Source organism: Babylonia areolata, chromosome 1, assembly GCF_041734735.1.
Source record: "Babylonia areolata isolate BAREFJ2019XMU chromosome 1, ASM4173473v1, whole genome shotgun sequence".
NCBI classification, from domain to species: domain Eukaryota; kingdom Metazoa; phylum Mollusca; class Gastropoda; order Neogastropoda; family Buccinidae; genus Babylonia; species Babylonia areolata.
The window spans coordinates 53863602-53874937 of NC_134876.1; the positions used below are offsets into that span (position 1 = coordinate 53863602).

General features: G+C 43.2%; 1 protein-coding gene across 1 annotated transcript in view; it reads left to right on the forward strand.

The window, feature by feature from the left end:
- Nucleotides 1–3906: 3906 nt before the first annotated feature.
- LOC143284035 (long-chain-fatty-acid--CoA ligase 5-like) overlaps nt 3907–11336 on the forward strand; it is a 44287-nt gene continuing 36857 nt past the window's right edge. Inside the window, exon 1 of the mRNA XM_076590635.1 lies at nt 3907–4043. The gene's annotated coding sequence lies outside the window, so the exon portion shown is untranslated. The remainder of the gene's footprint in view (nt 4044–11336) is intronic.

Consider the following 11336-nt stretch of genomic DNA (forward strand, 5'->3'; position numbering starts at 1 on the left):
GGGACGTGGTCATGTCACCCAGTTGTGTTTGTCAGTATGACAGTTCGGTTTGCTCAGTTTCACCGGTCCGATTGCTATAGTCCACAATGTCTCTCACAGTTTGAAAACAAAAAAATCAGACCAGCATTGTATGCAAGAGTTACTCTCGGTCTCTCTCTCTCTCTCTCTCTCTCTCTCTCTCTCTCTCTCTCTGTGTCTGTCTGTCTCTCTGTCTCTCTCTCCTCTGTTTCCCGCTTTCTCCTGTGAACTATCTCAATGATTACTGTTACCCCATATTCTAAAGTTTCGTCGGTTGTGCTTGCTCAGCAACAGTGCTTTTTTTTAAAAACTGTACACAGATCACATTGAGAATTTTCGATCAACTTGTAAGTGTTGCAGATATATTTATTTTCCCTGCATTGTGCCAATATCATGAGTGTATGTATATTGCCATTATATATGTATATACGATAAATGAAAACCAGTGTGCCCTCTTTTTGTGTGATAGGACGTCTGGAAAACACATTTCTCTTCCACTCACTCTCTGTGCTAATTTCTGTATCTGTGTAGGCCTCTCTCTCTGTCGCTGTGTCTCTCTGTGTGTGTGTGTCTCTCTCTCACTGTCTCTGTTAATCTTTCAATTCAGTAAACAATATGATTTCTTGTATCTATCTTCCATTCCGTACAACTGTATTATAAAGACACAGAAGACTTTTTTTTTAATTGATTTTTTTTTGCCCGTTAATTGTACTTTATCCACAGTATACAACCTTTTGAGTAGCCCCGCAGTCGATTTAGTGAACTGCATGAGGTACTTTATCCACAGTATACAACCTTTTGAGTAGCCCCGCAGTCGATTTAGTGAACTGCATGAGGTACTTTATCCACAGTATACAACCTTTTGAGTAGCCCCGCAGTCGATTTAGTGAACTGCATGAGGTACTTTATCCACAGTATACAACCTTTTCAGTAGCCCCGCAGTCGATTTAGTGAACTGCATGAGGTACTTTATCCACAGTATACAACCTTTTGAGTAGCCCCGCAGTCGATTTAGTGAACTGCATGAGGTACTTTATCCACAGTATACAACCTTTTGAGTGGCCCCGCAGTCGATTTAGTGAACTGCATGAGGTACTTTATCCACAGTATACAACCTTTTGAGTAGCCCCGCAGTCGATTTAGTGAACTGCATGAGGTACTTTATCCACAGTATACAACCTTTTGAGTAGCCCCGCAGTCGATTTAGTGAACTGCATGAGTGAACCTTTCTGTTTGTTTTTTTTCTACAGGAGTGGTCTTTTTCAGTTCTGATTAATAGATAACAGTTGTTTGACCCCAAAATTCACTGTGATTGTTGTCTCAACTGAATGTTTATGTCCATGTAAGATGTGCTACTCGTTCGAATAAATGAACCAATATTGAACAGGTGCTGTTATGTGTATGTTGTGCCGGGATGGTTGAGGTCATGATGAGGATGTTTTGTTATCTCTCTCTCTCTGTGCGTGTGTGTGTGTGTGTGTGTGTGTGTGTGTGTGTGTGTGTGTGTGTGTGTCTTTAATATCAGATATGCACGCACAAATGAACACCCATGTTGTCACTGGAATGATCTTTGTTCTCAATAATTTCATTCATGAAACAAGAAGAAACAAACATTAAAACAAAAACAAAACACACTAAACAACAACAAGAGCAACAAATAAACAAACAACAACAACATCAACACACACACACACACACACCATTAATGCACAATTCTTTGTGTGTTATCGTTATGTGTTGCTGTCTTTAGCAGTCGGTGGGTGTTTACGCATGTTAGGGTTTTTCTTGCTTCTTTAGTGTGTGATGGACTCTTGGCATGTGTTGTTGTCTCGTTCATCATTATCAGATGGATTCCCCTGTCTCCTCAACGAAGGCGGCAGTACGTCGCAGGTCCTCCAGTCCTCCGTAGAGCTTCCGGGCCGCTGGGATTGGGTCGGCCAGGTTTTCTCTCGGAGCGCTTGGTGGAGCGGGCAGGACTGCAGCAGATGTTCTGTTGTCTGGCTGCCTGTTCTGCAGGGGCACTGCTCTGTGTCGCTGATACGGAGTTTCGTGTATAGGCGGTGTTTCAGGCGGTTGTGGCCTGTGCTGAGCCTGAAAATGGCTACCTGCTCTCGAAGAGCAGATAGTACGGGTCTGCTCTGTTGTGGCATGGATGCTGCTGCTTCCACTTGTTCTGCAGCTTGGCCTTAATGATGGTCCTGGATTCAGAGTAGCTGGCAGACCTGTCCATCTGCTCTTTTGTAGTGCCTTCCTTTGCCAGGGAGTCCGCAGTCTCGTTGCCAAGCACGTTGCAGTAGGAGCATTGTTTATTTCACTTGCTGTCTTCTTCGATCACGCTCTCCCCCCACCTCCCATCCCCCTCCACCCCATCCTATTTTTTTGTATTTGTCAACAGGATATGTAGCATATCTGTTTGAATTTCTTCGCGCGCGCGCGCGTGTGTATATGTGTGTGTGTCACATTAAACTTACGCACGCAAATTTAACACGTACAAATTAATCACGCATACACACATACGACACGCAGTCTCTGTCACAAACTCGCACACATATATTTTTAAGCACACACACACACACACACACACACACACACACACACAACGGACGTTTGCGCGCGAAACAGGTCAACCCCAAATGCGAAATAGGTCAATGAACAGACCTACCTATACCGTCATGCATGATCGACAGAACGAAACTGAAAAGATCTTTTGTGGGTCAGGTCAGGCCATAAAGTATACTGTCAGCATACAGGGGCTGTTACCCTTTTCTTTTCCATTACAAGTCACAGATTCTATTTACTTCTGATTTTTTTTCTTCGTCTTTAAAAAGAAAGAAAGAAAAAAAAAAAGGTGGTATGCACTGTGCAGGGTGACGGGCCCGATGGTCGAATGACATAGAACAAGAACAGTGAATTCTTGCCCAGATGTCCTGACTTCGATCTCGTGTGTGTGTGTGTGTGTGTGTGTGTGTGTGTGTGTGTGAGAGAGAGAGTGTGTGTGTGTCTGTGTGTCTGTGTCTGTGTCTGTGTGACTGAAACCTGACCGGATGACACAGGAAACGAATGATGAGCGCCCAAAGGCAGTAGCTGTCAGTCGGTCCTACCCGGGTTTAATAAGCAGCCTGTCAGTTGTGCAAAATGACCCCGGCGTGTTTTGTAAAGCGCGGACAGCTTGGTGTGTGACTGACGAGGATCAGCACGATGTATGTATGTACTACCCATATCATCATCGTCGGTGTAGCGTTGCGTTGTGTAGTGTTAGCTGGTGTCCTGATGAAGCACACTGTGTAATGAAATGTACAGCCAGACACTCTATAGCTTGTTTTTCTTGTCTGGTGAACTCCTCAGCCCCCCCACTTCATCCACCCCAACCACTTACCCAGGTTTGATATGTATATATATATATTTTTTTTCTTTTCTTTTTTTTCTTTTTTATAAATTCTATCAATATTGTGATCGTGATGTATTTGTGTGTGGACCTGTGTGTGTGTGTGTGTGTGTGTGTGTGTGTGTGTTCTTTCTTTCATTCCTTCTTTTCCTCTTTTCCCTCCCCCTTTTTTTCTTTGAAGTCAGAAATTGGCGGGAGTAGCGTGTCATGCGGACAGATCTATACGCAACAAAACCCTCTGCAATGCACTCCCCTCCCATCATCCCTCCCCCTCCCGGCCAACCCCCCACCCCCCACCCCTCCCCTCCCCCTCCCCCAGTCACACTCACAACTCATAACCAGCAGACCCGAACGTAATACAACTGATACACACAACACATCGCACACGTGGCGGCTTCCTGTTCGACAGGACAAGTGTCCCGGTGTGTCCCACGTATGAAAAAAAACCCAAAAAACCCTCGCCCTCCTTCGCCCCCCCTCTGCCCCTTCTCCACCTCCACCCACACACACACACACACACATTGCTGCAAGCTGTAACTCATCCAGCAAGTGTACAAGTTAACACACACACACACATTTTCTCCACCGCCAAAGCGATCAGCAGGACACAAGCTACTACTTACTAGGCCTACTGCACGAGGTAAGTCACTTTGACATTTTTGGTGGCGGTGGTGGTGGTGGTGGTGTATTTTGAACAGGCGGTCAGGTTGTGTTCAGTGTTGTTAACATAACAACATAACAACAACAACAACAAAAACAACAACAAAAACAACGACAACAAAACAGTCAGTCATAAACTCAGCCGCAGTCTGGCCGAGTTCGATCCATATGTGTAGGCCATTGTGAGTGTGACGGCAGTTTCGTCGACGAGAAGGGTCACGATAAAGAGCCCGAAAAAAAACCCAAATATTATATAACCAAAAAGAAAAAAAAGAACAAAGGCAAATATCTAACAGTGAAATCTGGTTGCTGTTTGAATACATCATGTTCAAACTGTTTAGAACCCCCCCCCTCCTCCCTCACACACACACACACGTGTGTTTAACGACCTATTGGGCTAGCGCCCTTATGTGCAGGTTGTTAAGGGGTTTGGTTGGTTTGGTGAAGGTTCGTTGTTCAAGGTGATGAGCCCTGGGTGTATAAATATACAAATAATCAATAGTGGTACGTTGAGTCGGTTCGGTTTCTTGTTTCTGAGCTTTCAACAGCAGCATTTGTTGGGAGAGGCGATAGTATTTGTATTTGAAATTCTTTTTATCACAACAGATTTCTCTGTGTGAAATTCAGGCTGCTCTCCCCAGGAAGAGCGCGTCGCTACACTACAGCGCCACCAATTTTTTTGTATTTTTTCCTGCATGCAGTTTTATTTGTTTTTCCTATCGAAGTGGATTTTTCTACACAATTTTGCCAGGAACAGCCCTTTTGTTGACGTGGGTTATTCTACGTGTGCTAAGTACATGCTGCACACGGGACCTCGGTTTATCGTCTCATCCGAATGACTAGAGTCCAGACCACCACTCAAGGTCTAGTGGAGGGGGAGAAAATATCGGCTGCTGAGCCGTGATTCGAACCAGCGCGCTCAGATTCTCGCGCTTCCTAGGAGGACGCGTTACATCTAGGCCATCACTCCACAAGAGTAGGGAGTGAAGAATGCAGAGGAGGTCATGGTTTTATTGTACTGTTTTGCTCTTTCGTCACAAAGGATTTCTCTATGTTAAATTCGAGTTGCTTTCCCCCAAATAGAGATCTCGGTTCATCGTCTCATCAGACCACCACTCGAGGTCTACTAGCTGGAGGGGGAGAAAATTCTGCCAAGTGTAGGATTCGAACCCGTATCCTCAGACCCTCTCCGCGCTTCCAAGGCGGCGGACGCGTTACCACAAGGGCATCCACATGTGAATGCGAAAGGGTGACAGGTTTTGGTTCCCAGCACAAAATCTTCCCTCTTCCGTCACACCCTAAACCCAGCGAACTGATGCCCATGACATCAAAAAAAGAAGACGAAAAACAGAAGAAAAAGTGTAACAAAGTGGAAATAAAGAAGAGAAGAGAGAAAAGGGGTGCAGTTGAGGATGAGAAACGAAACGAAACGAAACGAATTTTTGTTTTACGAGGGGAGTGGAGTAAGCACAACTGCTTTTTTTTTTTATTACATCCAGCCCTCAAGGCAGGCAAGAAGAAAAGCGGAAAAAAAAGCAAAAAAAAAAAGCAAAGGCAAAACACACACACACACACACACACACACACACACACACACACACACACACACACACACAATCAGAGCGTGACGCGGGAAGAAGCAGGATATTCATTTTCGCAACTACAATGGAGACGTTCGCTCCAGCACTGTCGAGAGAGTCCAAAGTCCATGTTCTACGCCTGACAGGTCAGGAGCGTGTCGTGTGGATCAGCCCCCATGCGAAAACCTCTTCTAATTTTGTCCTCACCCTCCCTTCTCAGTCCCCCCCCCCCCCACCCCCCCTATTTTTTTTTTCTCCTGCTCACTCGCCCACCAGTCCGCCAAAACGCACACAGACCTACCCGCATTCACTCACACACACAGAGGCTTGCACACACACACACACAGATGCTCGCACACACACACACACACACACACACACACACAGAGGCTCGCACACACACACACACACACCGACACGCACACACCAACGTGACACGCACACACACTCACTTACACCAACACACTCACACGGACACACACACACACATAGACACACACATACCCTCACTCCTCCATCTCTCTCTCTCTCTCTCTCTCTCTCTCTCTCCATCTCTCTCTCTCTTCTTCTTCTTCCTTTTGTGGAATGGCTGTGAATGGTGAAATAATGGTGTATTTTGATTGTGTTCTGATTTTTCTTCTTCTTCTTTTTTGTGCTTAATTTCGCTTTTTTTTAATTTTAGCTTTATTCCCTCTCTAGGGCGAGGGCTGGATGTAAAAAAGCATGTTACTTGCTTATCTATTACCCTCGATAATAAAGATTTTGTCTTGTCTTGTCTTGTCTTGTCACACACACACTTACACAGGGAAACCACTTATAAACACTTGCACAGTCACACAAATCGACACAAATCAAAACACACGCACACATATGCAATCACACACACACACACACACACACACACACACACACACACACACACATACAGGGACATACATACAAACACAAACGCACACGACGCTCACGCACGCATGCACACAAACACACACACACACACACACACACACACACACACACACACAACGCGTGCGAGAGCTGTCATCAGTGTATAGATTTTACTGACGTGTATTCACTGTTTTGCGCTAACCTGTATGAGAAACAGCTTTACTTTCATTTATTTGTTGATTAATCAGTTAATTTATCTATTCATTTGTTTGCTTATTTATTTATCTGTTTATTTAGTTATAAGTAGGAAAAATATATGAACAACGACAAAACAGCTGTTGACTCAAGCGCAGTAGGCCAAGTGTGCCTGAGTGAAAGACTCAGTGACGTCAATAAGTATAGGGCACGTTCACTTCACTCTTTCATGTCTTACACGAAGTGAATTTAGCGTTAAAAGCTGAAATTGTAGCACCAAACTGATTCTGCATACGTAGCGTGTGTGTGTGTGTGTGTGCGTGTGCACACATATGCAATCACACACACACACACACACACACACACATACATACAAGCACAAACGCACACGACGCTCACGCACGCATGCACACACACACACACACACACACACACACACACAACGCGTGCGAGAGCTATCATCAGTGTATAGATTTTACGTGTATTCACTGTTTTGCGCTAACCTGTTTATTTACATGCAGCCCTCGCCCTAGAGAGGGAATAAACCCCCCAGGATCAATTTCCACAAGAAACTTGACACACAGGCTAAGAACTAATGCATGGTTATGCCGATTTTTGAACCCGTCACCACTATGTATTTGTGGTAAGACCCTTGACATCCCACATTTTTTGCTCGAATGTCCAGATACACATTTACATTTCAAACCCCTTCATGATATGATTACATCCTTTAATCTTCCATTAGCCATGTCCAGCGTTTTTCACCCTAGCAAAGAAAATGGTTGTTCTCTGACAAAAACCGCAGTTGACCTAATTAAAAGCCATCCAGTTGGTCGGTTTTTCTAATTTGTTTCATCCCCCTTCTGCTGCAGAGGTTCCCCTCTGTTTTATTTAATCCAAAGTAGTGTTTCGTTTTGGGTGATAGCGTCAGATTTACTTGTAGAGCAAAGTTCCCATTATTCTAATTAGTGGAACTGTTCGACCCTAACATGTAATCTGTCGTCTTGATTACATTACGAAACCTTAATTTGATGAGAAAGAGTGAGAGACATTGTGAGTGTGTCCGTGTGTGTGTGTGAGTGAGTGGGCAGGGGAATGAGGTGGGGGAATTATAATGGGCGTTTGTGTGCATGCATGGAAGTAGGTAGGGAGAGGGTGGGGGAGAAACGTATGTGAGTATGTGTGTGCGTTAGAATATTTTTTGGAGGTAATGATATTAATGAAATTTGGTAGCTTGATTTTTTAAATATGTTGTGTTTTTTGTTGTTGTTTCTTTTGTTTTTTTTAAATCATACCTTCCCTCAAATCAGAATTTCCTTGTGTTGCTCAGTTAATATTTTATTCAAATGGTTGCGAAAATGTCAGTACAACAAACAGTTAATCTGACAATAAATGGTTTCAGTCAGTCAGTCAGTGTGCGTGTGTGTGTGTGTGTGTGTGCACGCGCGAGCGCGCGTGCATTTTGCATGACTGTAACTAAATTTCAGGAATATGAAAAATTCATGCATATTATTTTAGACTATTGGGTAGGTACACACCCACACCGCACACAAACACACCCTTTTGAGAGTGCTCAGTAACTGTGCAGCATCTTTCGCAAATGTACTCACGTCAAAATATCCTAGGGCCTAATTGCAAACGACACTATTTTGCTGATCCCTGTTTAAACGAACGTTCTGATGTGTCACCAATATGTTATCTTAAATTCTCTCAGCACTGGTAATGCGCATTCAATATATCCAATCACATCAGCTATTTTAAACTGTGTCAAAGTTCAAGTCCTACAACTTGTTTCCCTTGATTAGAGCACGTTTGTAACCTTGGTCGGCAGTGGTGCGCGAAGAGAAGAAAGAGCGCGGAAATAGCTAGAAACAGCTAGAAATAGCTAATGTTTGACTAGTTCTTGCAAATGGATATTCATTAAGGTATTAGAAAAAGGGCGAAGCAGACGTTAAATTGTGAAATGCAACCGTTAAGAACGCTTCGAAGAGTGGCAGTATACGAATCGTTCGCAATTACAGGCTGTTCGCAATTACCCATACCTATCCTAATTTTGAAACACTCGTTTCACCAACACATGCTTGCTGCATGGAAAGGGCACACAAAACAAGTCACTCAACAATACTGCTTTTCAAACATTAGGAGAAATAGTGTTGGTTTGGAGGATGAACTCAGTGTAGTGTTCTGTGTCAGCCATGTCTTAGCACACGTAAAAGAACCCTCGACAACAAAAGGGTTTGTTCCTGAGATTTTTTCATTAGAAATGTTGTTTTTTTGTGTGTGCTTTTTGTATTTTTAGAAAAATCAGTTTTGCTGTTGGATTGATAATGATACTTGCAGGCACAAGAATAGAAAAAAACAATAGATTATCGCTGCAATGTGGCGTCGCGTGTTCTCAGTTCTGGATTAGCTTCCCATTCTTTATTTCCTTTTCTTTTCTTTTTTCTTTTCACAGAAAAATCTGTGTGACAAAAATGTTATACAACAAATGCAACACATTATCTGCAGTTCGCATGCAACACTATCCAACCTGGCCAACCCCACTAACACACTTATTTCAGTCACGTCAGTAATACGATCTTGCCGAAAAGACAGAGCAGAGGTGGTAGGGTATGTGGTTGTCGTGTAGTCACTTGTGAAGCAAGAGCGGACTGAAAGAAAGAAAAAAACAAACAAACAAACAAACAAAAACAACAAAAACCCCACTAAAACGCGCGCGCGCGCGCGCGCGCGCACACACACACACACACACACACACACACACACAAAACAAAAAAAATCAACAACAACAAAAACACACAAAAAAAACACACACCAAAAAACAACAGCATTACATGAACTGGAATATTCTTGACAACAGGAACTGAACAGCTGCAGTGTACATTAATCGTGATTAAGTCGTTACATTAAGAAAGGATGCGATGTTTTTTGGTTTCCATTTCTTCCCCCTTTCTTTTTATTAAAAAAAACAAACAAACACAACAACTAGAAAATACAATAACACCAAAGCAACCAAGAAAAAACCCTGCAGAAGCTGAGGACCCCTCCTCAAGCCCAAAAGTATATTACATGTATATACATATATATATATATATATATATATATATAGAGAGAGAGAGAGAGAGAGAGAGAGAGAGAGAGAGAGAGAGATTGTGTGTGTGTGTGAGTATATTACATGTATATATATATATATATATATATATATAGAGAGAGAGAGAGAGAGAGAGAGAGATTGTGTGTGTGTGTGTGTGTGTGTGTGTGTGTGTTGTGAATTAACATCACCACTAAAACCTTTTATCTGCACCTTAACTGCTTTCTTTCATACAAAATAACGTTGCAAACAAGGTTTGTCATACTCTGTAAGTTCTTCTACCTGTGACACAGTTGTGCACAGTAGTTGTCGTCTTTTGGTTTCTGCTTTCCTTTCTAAAGTGCCTTTTCGAAAGCTGCACATTCCATGTCATTCAACCCCACCAGATCGTGAAGGGGATTTCTGTCACCAAGATCTCAGTTACATGCCAACGTCCAAAGTCCGTACATTCGGGTGTGTAATTATCTCTCCAAACAGGTTGTTATGTCTCTGAAACTGGGACAGTGTGTTGTATTGTACTGTGTTGTATTGTGTTGTATTGTATTGTATTACTCTCTTTGTCACAACAGATTTCTCTGTTCGGGTTGCTCTCCCCAGGGAGAGCGTGTCGCTACACTGAATTAAAAATAAAGTTATTATATTGAAGTGGATTTTTCTACAGAATTTTGCCAGGGACAACCCTTTTGTTGCCGTGGGTTCTTGTATGTGCGCTAAGTACATGCTGCACACGGGACCTCGGTTTATCGTCTCATCCGAATGAATGTTATACTCAGCATGACGCTTTTTTTTTCGCACACACTTGCCATGCAGTTTAACCACACAGACAGACATCCAGGACTCACCCCTCCCCCAACCCTACTCGAACAACGCAACCTTCGTTCGCTGAACCAAAATCTAAGAGGCTTTTTGCCAGTAGTTGTTAAACTCCACTCTTACCCTTTGGCATAAACTGATGTAGTGTTGAAGTCGCGTTGTGTTGTTGCACACACACAAAAAAATTGTTTCAGTTCTTCCGATATCAGATTCGGGTGCCTGAGACAAACAACAACAACAACAATAACAACAAATTAAAAAAAATAAAGAGAGAGAGAGAGAGAGAGAGAGAGAGAGAGAGATAACAACAATAGTAATAAATCTTCTTGCCCCGTGTTTCTTTCCCATTCTGCAGATAACTGTGACCACCTCCCCCGTCCCACCCCCATTCTCACCCACTGTGGGGTTTCTTTCTCCCCAGAGCCGCGCCAGCAGTGTACGAAAAGTCGTAGCAGTCCACAGCAAGCACAGGCAGTTCATGAAGTATCAGGTCGCCATTAAACAACCCACCAGAGTAGCCCTGCATTGCCACCAGACGATGGCTTCTGTAGCGTTTAGTTATGCACGTCTTCATTTTTCACTTTCAGCCTGCACTGGGCCCCATGTACTGCAAGTCTTCTTACTGAAAAAACGTTGTTGTTTTTTTTTTCAGTCTTAATTTTTCAAGCAGGCGTCTGCGTTCGGAAAAATGCAGATGTCTGACCAGCTA